At 45.3% G+C, this 14,734-nt stretch overlaps 1 pseudogene across 1 annotated transcript in view; it reads left to right on the forward strand.

Moving 5' to 3' along the window:
* Positions 1–14,734, forward strand: part of LOC309652705 (H(+)/Cl(-) exchange transporter 4 pseudogene) — a 48,055-nt pseudogene that overhangs the window by 28,946 nt on the left and 4,375 nt on the right. Inside the window, exons 2-3 of the transcript XR_014268744.1 lie at positions 9,804–9,958; positions 14,492–14,591. The product of XR_014268744.1 is annotated as a H(+)/Cl(-) exchange transporter 4 pseudogene (transcript). The remainder of the gene's footprint in view (positions 1–9,803; positions 9,959–14,491; positions 14,592–14,734) is intronic.

The raw sequence follows: 14,734 nt of genomic DNA on the forward strand, positions 1-14,734 counted from the left end.
TTATGATAAAATTGTGACTTAGACATTTTTGGTAGGTGTGTAGATGGAACCTACAAAAGTTCTGTAATGGGGCCTTGCCTTTGTTACCCCAGTGGTTCAGAGATAACCACACACTTAAATGAACTCAAAACACTTTAGTGAACATTGACCACATGCCAGACACAGTGATGGGAGTGCAGATATAAGTAAGTCATTGTTCGTCACTGCAGAGGGTCATGGTGGAGTGGGAAGATGTTCCAGCCACAGTGTAATTAGGAGTTCTGATAATGCTTTGGGGCAGAGTGACATCAGCAAAATGGTAAGATAGAAGGCCGTGGCCATTGTTCCCTCACAGAAACACCAATAGCAATGATGTAGAGACCTTTATGAGAATTCCAGATTCCAGTCAGGAAGTTGCAGGACCCCAGGAGAGCACAAAGCCAAAAACAGTTGCTTTGAAACAGGTAAGAGGAGTGACTTCACTTTACCTGTGTCGGCCCCTCCTCCAAGATGGCACAGCTCAGCACTGAGAGAAACTGCCTGCAATTTCTCCTCCTGGGGAAAGAGAGAGTAGAACGTGTCTCCAACATCTCAACCTTTCAGAGAGAGCCCTACCTCAGGGCTCGCCTTCCTCCCCGCTTACAGCACTGATGGAACCAGCATGGGTTGGAGGCCTGAGGGTAGCTGAGAACAGTGCAGGTGGTGGGTGGCTTGCGGCAGCTGGCAGGATTTGCATGATTGGGAGAAGACCCTCAACTTGAGACTTCTCAGTCATGAGGGAGAGGAGTGAAGAGTGCCTCCAGTGTCCTGGCTTTTCTGAGGGCAGCCTGAGGGACTGGTTTCTGTTTAACTTCATTCCTCACTTGGAGCAAGAGACAGGAAGAGAAGTGGAGTTTGTATCCAGCTCTCTGGATTTTTGCAGGGCTGCCTGAGGGGCTGATTTCTCTTTGGTCTGATGTGAGGTACTGACAAGGAGCTTCCTGGTTGCCACTGAGAACCCAGGAGAGTGAGGTGGCTTGCTGCTATAGAACCAGAGAACTGGCAGCGCCAAGGACAGGCACAGAGGGAGCAAGAGATTATGATCTCGTGAACAAATAAACAAATAAACTGGCAAATTCCTTTAATTAGGACTTTACATGCACAAGTCTGCATCAGCAGAAAAGGTTTGAGAGGCCTCCAGATTCTCTAGTTGGGCTGATTCGTGAAGGTCCTTCCCTGTACAAAACTAGTTTGTAAAGACTGGGAGAGGTGGCTGTTTTTTCACATGTGTAGATACCAATACAAAAGTTGAAAGAAATAGACAAAACGTGACTCAACCAAAGAAACAAATATCCAGAAACCAATCCCAAAGAATCACAGGTGTATGATTTACCTGATACAGAATTCAAAGTAAACTGTCATAAAGATGCTCAACAAGCTCAGGAAAACAATCCATGAATAAAACGAGCATTTTAACAAAGAGATAGAAAATATAAAAAAGAAACAAATTTTGGAGCTGAAGAATATAATAGCAGAACAGAAAACCTCACTAGAGGTGTTCAACAACAGACTTGATCAAACAGAAGAGAGAATCAGTGACCTCAAAAGCAGGTAATTGGAAATTATCCAGTCAGAGGACAAAAAAAAAAAAGAATGAAGGAAGCCTAAGGGACTTATGGGACTCCATCAGGTGAACAAGTACATGCATATGGGAGTCTCAGAAGAAGAAGAGAAAGAAAAGGGCAGAAAGCTTATTTAAAGAAATAGTGACAGAAACGTACCAAATCTGGGAAGGAAAATGGGCATCCAGATTCAAGAAACCAAACAGATTCTATAAAAGATGAACCAAAGAAGTCCGCACTGAGTCACATTGTAATCAGACTGTCAAGAGTCAAAGATAGAACTGTGAAAGCAACAAGAGAAATCCACTCATCTCATACAAAGGCTCCCCCATAAGGCTGTCAGTGGATTTCTCAGCAGAACGCTTGCAGGCCATAAGGGAGTGGGATGATATATTCAAAGTGCTGGAAAAAAAAAAAAAAAGAAAGAAACCCCAGCTAACCAGGAATACTATATCTGGCAAAACTGTCCTTAACAAAATCAAGGATAGATAAAGACTCCCAGATAAACAAAAGCTGAGGGAGTTCATCACCACTAGACTTGCCTTATAGGAAATGCTAAAGGGAGTCCTTTGAGGTGGAATGAAAGGATGCTAAACAGCAACACAAAAACGTTTGAAAGTCTAAAGCTCGCTGGTAATCATATGGACAAATGCAGAATACTGTAATGCTGCAGTGGAGGTGTGTAAATCACTGAATTCTGGTATAGAAGTTAAAAAAAGAAAGTATAAAAAAGAACTATACCTATAAAATATATTAACAGATGCACAATATAAAAATATGTAACTCATGACATCGATAATATAAAATGTGTATGGGGGGAGAGGTAAAAGTGTAGAGTTTCTGTATGTGATTGAAGTAAGTTGTTATCAACTTAAAATAAATTTTTATCACTATGTTTTATGTAAGCCCCATGGTAACCACAAGAAAATACTTATAGAAGATACACAAAAGAAAATGAAAAGGAATCAAAGCATGTTCCTACCAAAGAAAAAAATCAAATGAAACACAAAGGCAGACAGCAAGAAAGGAAAAGAGGGACAAAAGAGCTACAAGACAGGCAGAAAACAACGAACAAAATGACAGTAGTAAGATCTTCCATATCAATAATTATTTTAAATGTAAATGGATTAAACTCCCTAATCAGAAGACTTCAAATGGCTGAATGGATTTAAAAAAAACGAGATCCAACTCTATGCAGGCTGTAAGAGACTCACTTTAGACTTAAGGACAAATAGAAGCTGAAAGTGAAAGGATAGAAAAAGATATTCCATGCAAATGACAACCAAAAGAGAGCAAGATGGCCAGAAGAAACAGAGGCCTTGAACAATGGTATAGACCAAGTGGACCTAACAGACATTTGTCGAATGTTCCACCCAACAGTAGCAGAATACACATTCTTCTCAAGCACACACAACATTCTCCAGAATAGATCGCATGTTATGTCACAGAATAAGTCTCAACAAATTTAAGAAGATTGAAATTATACCAGGTATGCTCTCTGATCACAATGGAATGAAACTATAAATCAGCGGAAGGAAAATAGGAAAGTTCACAAACATATGGAAATGAAACAATGCACTCTTGAACAACCAGTGGGTCATAGAAGAAATCAAAAGGAAAATTAGAAAATATCTTGAGACAAATGAAAACAAAAACACAACATACCAAAACGTACGGGATGCAGCAAAAGCAGTATTAAGAGGGAAGTTTATAGTGATAAACACCTACATTTAAAAAGAAGATTCTAAATAAACAACCTGACTTTACACCTCAATGACCAAAAAAAGAACAAACTAAGCCCAAAGTTAGCAGAAGGAAGGACATAATAGTGATTAGGGGAAATAAATGAAATACAGAATAGAAAAGCAGTTGAAAAATCAATGAGACTAAGAGTTGGTGTTAACATCAATTTTTTGTTAAATAGCACCATCTTTTTGTTAAAGGTCAACAAAATTGACAAAGCTTTAGCTAGACTAAGAAAAAAAGGGAGAAGACTGAGATAAATAAAATCAGCAATGAAGGAGGAGACATTGCAACTGATGCCACAAAAATAAAAAGGATTATAAGAGACTACTATACGCAGTTATACACCAGGAAACTGGATAATCTAGAAAAAAATGATAAATGGCTAGAAATATACAACCTGCCAAGACTGAATAACGAAAAATAGAAAATGTGAACAGACCTGTAACTAGTGAAGAGGTGGACTTTGTGATCAAAAACCTCCCAACAGGGCTTCCCTGGTGGCGCAGTGGTTGAGAGTCTTCCTGCCAATGCAGGGGACATGGGTTCGAGCCCTGGTCTGGGAAGACCCCACATGCCACGGAGCAGCTAGGCCCGTGAGCCACAATTATTGAGCCTGCGCGTCTGGAGCCTGTGCTCCACAACAAGAGAGGCCGTGATAGTGAGAGGCCCGCGCACCGCGATGAAGAGTGGCCCCTGCTTGCCGCAACTGGAGAAAGCCCTTGCACAGGAACTAAGACCCAACACAGCCATAAATAAATAAATAAATAAATAAAATTAAAAAAAACCAAACAAAAAACCTCCCAACATAGAAAAGCCCAGGACCAGATGGTTTCATTGGTGAATTCTACCAAATTTTTAAAGAAGAATTAATTCAGTTTCTTTTCAAACTCTTCCAAAAGAAATTGAAGAAGAGGGAACACTTCCAAACTCTTTTATGAGGCCAGCATTACCTTGATACCAAAGCCAGAAAAAGACACTACAAGAAAAGAAAATTGGAGACCAGTATCCCTGATGAGTATAGATGCAAAAATCCGCAACAAAATACTACAAACTGAATTCAACAGCATATTAAAAGGATCATACACCATGACCAAATGGGATTTATCACTAGGTGCCATGATGGTTCAACATCTGAAAATCAACCCATGTGATACACTACATTAACAGAATGAAGAATAAAAATCACATAATCATCTCAATAGATGCAGAAAAAACATTTGACAAAATTCAACACTGTTTTGTGATTAAAAACATTCAACAAGCTAGGATAGCTTGTTGAATATGAAAAGCCCACAGCTACCCTCATACTCTGTAGATCTTTCTTGCCTTTAAGGATTGGATAAAAGACCTAGGTGTCCCTGTGTCTTCCAAAGTCCCTGTGTAGGTACATATGGTTGTGTAAGAGAGAGGCTCTTTTTTCAGGGTGGACCCCTCCAGCGTGAAGTTCGATTCCATCCTGTCTCTGATGCCAGTTGTGTCGTCTGTTGCTGGCCCAGTCCTCCTCCCTTGCAGCTAACTTAGCCATCTTCATTTCTCCTCTCCCTCGGAGCCCTCGTAAATCATACCTGTTAGACATTGTTATGATGCTGCTACATGACAACCCTTTCCAAAAAACCCAGTGGCTTAAAACAATAACCATTCATTTTTCTCACGGTCTGCAGGTCAGCCGGGCTGTTTGATTGGGTCAGACCCAGCTGCTCTTGGCTGGGCTTACTCATGAATCTGTGCTTGGCGAGCCTGGATGATCTAGGGTGGCCTCAGTTGAGGTGACCCACCTTGGCTCCATGTGGTCGCTCATCTTCCAGCATCTAGCCTAGGCTTCTGCTCATGGCAGAAGGCCAAGGAAGAAAGCAGAGGCCGCGTCGCCTTTGGGGTCTAGACTCAGTACATGCATGCTGTCACTTCCACTGCATGTCCCAAGGCCAGCCCTGACTCAAGAGCTGGAGAAATAGACTACCTCTTAATGAAGAGGAGCCGCCAGGTCCCACTGAAAATGCTGTAGGTGCAGGGACAGGTAGAGAATCTGAGCTGTTTCTGTGTTCAGTCCCCTGTGTAGATCGGGAGTCAGCAAACGTTTTCTGTAAATGGCCAAATAGTAAACATTTGAGGCTTTTGGGGCCATTTGGCCTTTGTCATAACTACTTACCTGTGCCGTTGCGATGTGAAAGCAGCCGTAGACAATACGTAGATGAGCGGGCATGGCTGTGTTCTGCTAGAACTTGTTTACAAAGCCAGGCAGCAGGCCGGATTTGGCCCATAAGCTGCAGTTTGCTGTGCTCTGACCTCGACGATCCAGACCAGGTAGGAATCTCAGATGCAGGATCTAGGATGCTGTCCTTCCTGAAGTCATAAGCAGAGGTGTCATGTGCCAGCAGAAGTGCTCTTATTGGAGGGAAGAAATAAAACCAGCTGAGAGGAGCAGGGGCTCCCCTCTAAGGTGCAGATGACTACAGTTGACCCTTGAACAACGTAGGAGTTAGCGACACTGACCCCCAGCACAGTCGAAAATCCACATCCTGCTCTCACTGCCTCAAAAACAAAGGAATTGATAAATGACTCACCCAAGGGCAGGAAGCTGAAACAGTCCGGATAGAATCAGGACTCAAACCCTAGTTCTTGTGATTCCACACATTGGGCTCTCTAATCGAACACAAACTTTTCCCCTCCTGTAGGTAAAGATCTGTAAAACAAAAATACAGGTATGATATTTATTGAAAAAAATCCACGTATAAGTGGACCCACCCAGTTCAAACCTGTGTTGTTCAAGGGTCAGCAGTATTTGCATCCCTTTGGGTGCCATATTGAACTTAACACAGGCTAAGTTTATTTCTCATCAAGTCCTTGGAGTTCATTCCTTTTTGTTCCTGTGTTTGGCTGGATTCTCATTTCTCCCAATGGATCCCACATAGAATTCTTTCCATTTTTCTTTTCTTTTCTTAAATTTTTTGGCCACGCCACACAGCTTGCGGGATCCTACCTCCTTGACCAGGGTTCGAACCCCTGCCCTTAGCAGTGAAAGTGCAGAGTCCTAACCACTGTACCACCAGGGAATTCCCTCTTTCCATTATTTCTGACCTGGATGCCCTCTTTCTGTCTTTCTTAATCCGAGCTTCAGAAGCGAAGTCACCACCTCCTTCTGGGCCCCCAAGGAAAGCCTCCAATTAGATCTACGGATTAGATCATGTTTGTTTTCCTTTACCAATTATGCGTCTGATTGTCAGGACCATGACATGCTCCATCAAAGTTTAAAGATACATTTGTTCTCCAGAGTGACTTTTTGTTTCAGTCATTATTGCCTGGAGTTGTTGCTTGACTAGAGATTTGGTTAAATTTCAGGTAACATGAACTTCTTTTTAATAGAATGTCCAAGTCTCTGCAATTCTTCGAGCTGCTGGCTTGGATTTTCTTACGCGGGCTACCCATTGTGGGTCAGCAGCCTGCCATCTTCTTTTTCCCATCGGAGATTTTCTTTACCGCATATAAAACAAGGCTGTTACCATCTTGTTTTTCTAGAAATGAAAATGAAATCTTTGCTTTCTAATTTTATTCCTTCCCTTTTATTATTGGTTGCTACTGACTTCTGCAATATGATTCTTCCCTGGGCATTCATCAGTGGGTATAGTTTTCAGCTTGGCATGGCTCAGACTTCAAACTTTTAAAGTTTTAAAGTAGCAAAGTTGCACAGACGGTCAATAAATCAATAACTATCGCCATTTTATTGCTTGTAAGGTGATTACTCCCCTTTGCCTGTAGCGACTTTTCAATTTGATCAAAATGCAGTTTTGTCAGGTCGTGGTTGAGTCCTCCAGATATAAAAATACATAAAGCCATCGAGAGAAGCCTATGCTCAAATATTTTAATAACTACCCTTCACTTCTTTAACCATCTTATTCCGGCACTTTTGTGGTTCCCGTCCTATAATTCAAATTTCCATGGTCTTTGCCAAAGAAATTTTGATTTAGTGCTTATTCCAACCTCTTGTCTTTGTAAGAGTGTATTATTTTTCTTGCTAACTGGTGGTGAGCATTGATCCTGCTGCAAAGCATTTTCTCCGTGTCAAATTATTTCCTGTGTGATCTGTAAATCAGGTTCTGATGGTGGTGCAACATGGAAGATGTCTTGGTTTATTTGCGATTGTTTTCCAGACAAGGGGAGGCAGAATAATGTGAGTGGAATTGTTATCTTAGGCAGGAAAGGAAGAAATCCTCCACTTTGCTACTGCCCTGGCAGCAGGCACCCTTTTGACTGTATTTTAAGGAAGATTAGAAGTGAGGGCCCGCACTCAGGGCTGCTTGCCCGGGGCAGTGTGCTGCCAGCCTGGCATGGCTCTTGGTTTGTCTTAGTGTGTTCGGGCTGCTATAACAAAATCCCACAGACTGGTTGGCTTATAAACAACAGGCATTTATTCCTCACAGCTCTGGAGGCTGGCAGTCTGAGATCAGGGTGCCAGCGTGGTCAGGTGATGGTTCTTTTTCCAGTCACAGATTTCCTGTTGTGTCCGTACATGGTGGAAGGGGCAAGGGAGCTCCCTGGGGCCTCTTTTATAAGGGCACTAGTCCCATTCTTGAAGGTACTGCCCTTATGACCCAATCACCTCCCAAAGACCCCACCTTCTCATACCATCCTTTGGGGGTTAGGATTTCAATGTATGAATTTGGCTGGGGGGACACACACGTTCAGACCATAGCATGGCGCACGTGGCAGGTTGTCCTGCCTCCTTGTTATCCCCATGGCATCCCCCCCGCCCCCGGTGCAGAGGACCACTCCCTCTGTGGGTCACCTTGCCTCCCACCAGTGAGTTTAAGTCTTAGCATTTTCACTCTGCTGTTGCTGTACATCTTGAATATCCGCAGTGACAACCACAGAGGTTGTCTGACTCAGTGGTCCGCTTTATCTCCCAGGAGAACCGGTTACTGGTTTGACTACAATGATTTGGTTTTGAGTGGTATGCCTCAACGCTGTTTCCCCCAGGCCTCTCATTTTGATGCCCTGCTTTTGCAGAATGTGAGGTTTTCCAGAAATGGATATAGTTGACCCTCATTATGAGCGGTTCTGTATTTGTGAATTTGCCTGCTCACTAAAATGTATTTGTAACATCCAGAGCAATACGTGGGGCGCTTGCCCGGTCATTCGCACAGTGCACTGCAGAGACTCAAAAAGTCTGAGTTGCCAGAAATGCACGATCCTAGCTGAGGTTGGAGAAATCGGTGCTCTGCTGTCTTGTTTCAGTTCCAAGACCAGAAACAAGTGTTCTTTTCACAGTCTCTTTAGTGCCATATTTTTCGCATTTTTGTGCTTTTTTTATTGGTAATTTTGCTGTTTCCAGTGGCCTTGAAATGGAGGGCAGGAGTGCCTGTAGTGTTTCTAAGCACGGGAAGGCCGTGCTGGGCCTTATGGAGAAAATATGTTTGTTAGACAAGCTTCCTGCAGCGTGAGCGACGGTGCTGTTGGCTGTGAGTTCAGTGTGGATGAACCAACGACATATATTTGATAAGGTGTCTTTAAACAGAAACACACAAAACAAGGTTGTATACCGATTGGTTGATGAAAATGTTGTGACCAGAGGTTCGAAGGAACCTAACCCTGTACTTCTCTTGGGGACGGTGATTTAGTACCCACTAATTCGGTGGCCATGGTGACTTTATAGCACATAACTACCACAAATAAGAAGAAAGTAACATTTGTCAGAAACAGACTCACAGACTTAGAGAATGAACTTATGGTTACTGAGGGGAAGGGTGGAGGAAAGGGATAGTTAGGGAGTTGGGGATTGACATGTACACCCTGCTATATTTAAAATAGGTAACCAACAAGGACCTACTGTATAGCACAGGGAACTCTGCTCAATATCCTGTAACAACCTAAATGGGAAAAGAATTGGAAAAAGATACATGTGTATGTATAACTGGATCATTTTACTGTACACCTGAAACTATCATAACATTGTTAATCAACTATACTCCAATATAAAATAAAAAGTTAAAAAAAGAAATTAACGTTTGTGTCTCCCCAAAATTCATATGTCGACACCTAATCCCCAATGTGATGGTAGTGGGAGGAGGGGCCTTTGGGAGGTGATGAGGTCATGAAAGCTGAACCCTCATGGATGGGATTAGTGCCCTTGTGAAAGAGACCCCAGAGAGCTCCACCAGACGAGGACACAGTGAGTAGATGGCCGTCTGTGAACCAGGAAGTGGGCTCTCACCAGACACTGAATCTCTAAGTGCCTTGATCTTGGACTTCGCAGCCTCCGGAACTGTGAGAAATAAATATGTGTTGTCGATAAGCCTCCCAGTCTATGGTATTTTTGTTATAGCAGCCTGTGCTCACTAAGACAGACTGTATGTATCTTTCCTCACAGCAGAGGTGCCTATGCTGAAATGTCTTTCCTGTGCAAGAAAATAGCGCATGTGGATTGTTCTTCCAGGCCTGTGCAGATGTCTGCTTACGTTTTTAACGACAGGTTTTCTCTCCCAGGTGTAAGTAGCATGGTCAATGCAGGAACGATGAGTGGCTCTGGAAACCTGATGGATTTCCTTGACGAGCCATTCCCTGATGTGGGGACGTATGAGGACTTCCACACCATCGACTGGCTGAGGGAGAAGTCACGGGACACCGACAGACACAGAAAGGTACATGCTGTTCATAAGGACACTTTGAGGGGAATCCCTTTGGAGGGCTGGGCCATGCTTTCATCGGACAGTCACTGAGCTAGAGCTTTGGTTCATGTGTCATGTGCTGAGCTAGGTTCTAGAGAAGAGAAGGGCTGGTGGGAGAGGCAGAGATGTGGACAGGTAATTATAATACCAGGTGCTTTGGGTGGAAGGCTGTGTCCTACAGAGGTGTGGTGTGGAGGGCAAGGAGGGGGCTCTGGAACCAGACAGATCGGGTACATCCTGACTCTGACACCTTTAGGCTGGCTGACTTTTGGGGTGCCATTTCTGGACCCCATCTTCTCATCTGTAAGGATGGAGTTAATTATACCAGAAGATTAAATGGGGCTGTGTGTGTATGAAAGCACATATTACAGTGCCTGGCCTCTAGTAGGCAATCAATATATATTTTTATGGGCTGCAGTAAAGTTATGTATCAAATGCTGTTGGATCATTTAGGAGGGATGGTTAGGGAGGGAGTTTTTAGAGAGGGTGGGATTTCAGTGGGGTCTTGAAGGATGACTAAGAATTTGCCAGGCAGAGGAAGGGGAAAGGATTCTCATCAGGAGTGGCTCTTTTTTAAGTCACAGAGGCGTGAAAGACCGTGGCACATTTAGGCAGTTCAAGGAGCTCTAAGGTTTGGTGGCAGATTCACGGAAGGGGAGGACTAGAGATGAGTCCGGCCACGTGGGCGATGGGGCCGCATTGGGAACGACTGAGTAGACCATGAAGAGGAGTTTAGATTTCCTTTTTTTTTTTTTAATTTATTTTATTATTTATTTATTTATTTATTTTTGGCTGCGGCGGGTCTTAGCTGCAGTACACGGGATCTTCGTTGAGGCATGCGGGATCTTTTCGTTGTGGCGCGTGGGCTTCTCTCTAGTTGTGGTTGACGGGTTTTCTCTCTCTAGTTGTGGCGCACAGGCTCCAGGGCACGTGGGCTCTGTAGTTGTGGTCTGTAGTTGTGACACACAGGCTCCAGAGCACGTGGGCTCTGTAGTTTATGGCACGTGGGCTCTCTAGTTGAGGTGCGCGAGCTCAGTAGTTGTGGTGCTTTGGCTTAGTTGCCCCACGGCATGTGGGATCTTAGTTTCCTGACCAGGGATCGAACCCGTGTCCCCTGCATTGTAAGGTGGACTCTCCACCACTGGACCACCAGGGAAGTCCCTGGATTTCCTATTTACTTATTTACTTGTTTGTTTGTTTTTGGCTGTGTTGGGTCTTCATTGCTGCGTGTGGGCTTTCTGTAGTTGCGGCGAGCGGGGGCTACTCTTTGTTGTGGTGTGCTGGCTTCTCATTGCGGTGGCTTCTCTTGTTACGGAGTATGGGCTCTAGGCACACGGGCTTCAGTAATTGTGGCGCACAGGCTCTAGAGCGCAGGCTCAGTAGTTGTGGTGCATGGGCTTAGCTGCTCTGCAGCATGTGGGATCTTCCTGGACCGGGGCTCGAACCCGTGTCCCCTGCAGTGGCATGCGGATTCTCAACCACTGCGCCACCGGGAAAGCCCTGGATTTCTTTTTCATGGCCACAGTATACAAGAGAGATGCACTGCCAGGGGAGAAACAGGCAGCTTGGAAATGAGCTCAGGAGAAAGAGGAAGAAGATCTGTCAGAGGGCAGTGAAGTGCCGACGGAGAGAGGCTTGGGGTCCAGATCCTTCACAGGAGCCGTTGCCAGGAGGGAGGCGGGTAGTGGGGCCAGGATGACGCCCTGGCTGTGGTCAGAAGAGGGTGATGCCTTGGATGACGAGAGGGGAGAAAAGGGACGCGGCAGATTTCAGGGGGAGGCCACTGAGTTCGGTTTCAGGCGCTGTGAGTCTGAGCCGTTTGTCCAGCCTGTGGCTGGAGGTGGTCGGCAGGCGAGAGGACCCTGTGCAGTTCAAGGGCAGGGTCAGGGCTGTTGGTGGAGCACGAGGGGTCCTTGGCGTGCGAGTGGGCGCTGAAGCTTTAGAAGCGGCCCAGGTGGCCTGGGTCTGTGGAGAGAGAGGTCAGGAGCAGTTGGGCCCCGGAGCAGTGCCAAGATTTAGCGGGTTCCGGGGGGTGGGCTGGGGGTCAGTGACCGATGCTTAGAAGAAGCAGGTAGAGGTGAAGGAGGGCAGCCAGCAGAGTGGCCACAAGTGAAAGGGGGAGAGAGTGGCGAGGACGGGGCCCCCTCCGCGGAGGGGTCAAGTCGGAGACGAAGCAGCCGCGAGGGGGCTGCCGGCGACCGAGGGAGAGCAGCTTCCGAGGGTGCGCTGAGGGGGCAGTGCCGTCGAGAGTGTGACCGTGTCGCATCATTTCACGCAGGTTGACAGGGAAGGAGGCAGAGAGATGTGTAGGGAGCGAGGTAGCGTCGAGAAGCTGACGCAGCCGCTTGGCTCCGACCTGGAGGAGCGGGGGAGCTGGGGCGCCCTTCCGTCCGGAGCAGGGGTCGTGGACTGTGGCCCTCGGGCAAATCCAGCGCAGCGCGTGTCCGGCTCTGCACGGGTTCCTTGGCTCGCAGCCCCGCCCGCGCATGCGCATGCTCCATATGGCTCCTTTTGTGCTACAGCAGCAGCGTCCGGTGGTTGCCACGGAGACCATCTGACCTGCCCAACCGAAAATAGTTACTTTCTGTCTCTTCACAGGAAATGTTTGCCAGCCCTTGCTCTGAAGGGTCATGAGGGGAATGATGATCTCAGGAATGTAGGATTCTGTTAACACAGGGAGGCAAAGGGGTCCTCTTACAACGTGTTTAGATGTAACCATCTGCCTGGAAAGCGTGATCCAGGCTGGCTCATTCAGCCTTCTTGCTGTTAATCAAAACTACAACGAGGTATCACCGCACACTGGTCAGAATGGCCATCATCAAAAAATCTACAAACAACAGTGCTGGAGAGGGTGTGGAGAAAAGGGAACCCTCCTATACTGTTGGTGGGAATGTAAATTGATACAGCCACTATGGAGACCAGTATGGAGGTTCCTTAAAACACTAAAAATAGAATTACCATGTGATCCAGCAATCCCACTACTGGGCATATACCCAGAGAAAACCGTAATTCAAAAAGAGTCATGTACCACAGTGTTCATTGCAGCGCTATTTACAATTAGCAGTAATCACGCCTCGGATAAACCTCATTGGCTGTGATACTGCCACTGCACAAAGCTAACGGCACTATTCACAATAGCCAAGACATGGAAGCAACCTAAATGTCCACTGACAGAGGAATGGATAAAGAGGGTGTGGTACATATATACAATGGAATATTACTCAGCCATAAAAAAGAATGAAATAATGCCATTTGCAGCAACATGGATGGACCTAGAGATTATCATACTGAGTGAAGTCAGAGAAAGACAAATATCATATGATATTGCTTATATGTGGAATCTAAAAAAATGGTACAAGTGAACTTATTTACAAAACAGAAATAGACTCACAGACATAGAAAACCAACTTATGGTTACCAAAGGGGAAAGGGGGTGGGGGAGGGATAAATTAGGAGTTTGGGATTAACAGATACACACTACTATATATAAAATAGATAAACAACAAGGTCCTACTGTATAGCATAGGGAACTATATTTAATATTTTGTAATAACCTATAATGGAAAAGAATCTGAAAAAGAATATATATATAAGTATAACTGAATCACTTTGCTGTACAGCTGAAATTAACATTGTAAATCAATTATACTTCAATTAAAAAAGAAAATTCTTGGGACTTCCCTGGTGGCGCAGTGGTTAAGAATCCACCTGCCAATGCAGGGGACATGGGTTTGAGCCCTGGTCTGGGAAGATCCCACATGCCGCGGAGCAAGTAAACCCGTGTGCCACAGCTGCTGAGCCTGCGCTCTAGAGCCCGCGAGCCACAACTACTGAGCCCACGTGCGTCAACTACTGAAGCCCGCGTGCCTAGAGCCTGTGCTCCGCAACAATGGAAGCCACCGCAATGAGAAGCCCGCGCACCACAACGAAGAGTAGCCCCTGGTCGCCACAACTAGAGAAAGCCCGTGCACAGCAACAAAGACCCAACGCAGCCATAAAGGAAGGAAGGAAAGGAGGGAGGGAAGGAGGGAGGGAGGGAGGAAGGAAGGAAGAAAGAGAAAGTAAGTTCGTTCTTCTTGTTAACATGTAGCCTGGAAAATGAAAGAAGGAATTGAAGTCTTTGTCCAGGAGGGTCTTTTGTGAATAGAATTTACGATTTAAGCTAAAATAGTGATTTGTATTCAAAACCGTGACACCGAAGTGATGTCTTCCTTCAGAATGGCTTTGAAATAGTCAAAGATCAAATCACACTTAGTGAGGTTTTTTTAATCAAGTGAATTTTTTTGGATTCTTTGGAGACTATTATGGCATCTTTATAGCTCTGTGAACTAGAAAGCCCATTTAACCATTGTGCTAGGTAACTGAAAGAATCACGTAAGTGGCAGTCTCGTTGCTTCATTATATTCGTTTTCGCAATCACCGTGTGTCCTGAGGAAACAGTTTCAGAGAAGGAAGCATGAACTGGAAGGTGTATCCACGTCAACTCCGATGTCTTTCTGTTTCTAGATAACGAGCAAGAGCAAGGAGTCCATATGGGAGTTCATCAAGAGCTTGCTGGACGCCTGGTCGGGATGGGCGGTAATGCTGCTCATCGGCCTGCTGGCGGGTACGTGGGGCGTTTCTCTTGTCCTTCATGCGAGGGGGTTGTTCCTTCAAATACCTAAGAGCACAATACACGACGATGCACTTAACATAAATCTATTGTCAGTAAAGCAAGAAGGCCCCAAGGCACGGACGGGCCCAGGTGCG

The sequence above is a fragment of the Balaenoptera physalus genome (assembly GCF_965194825.1).
Source record: "Balaenoptera physalus genome assembly, chromosome: X".
NCBI lineage: Eukaryota > Metazoa > Chordata > Mammalia > Artiodactyla > Balaenopteridae > Balaenoptera > Balaenoptera physalus.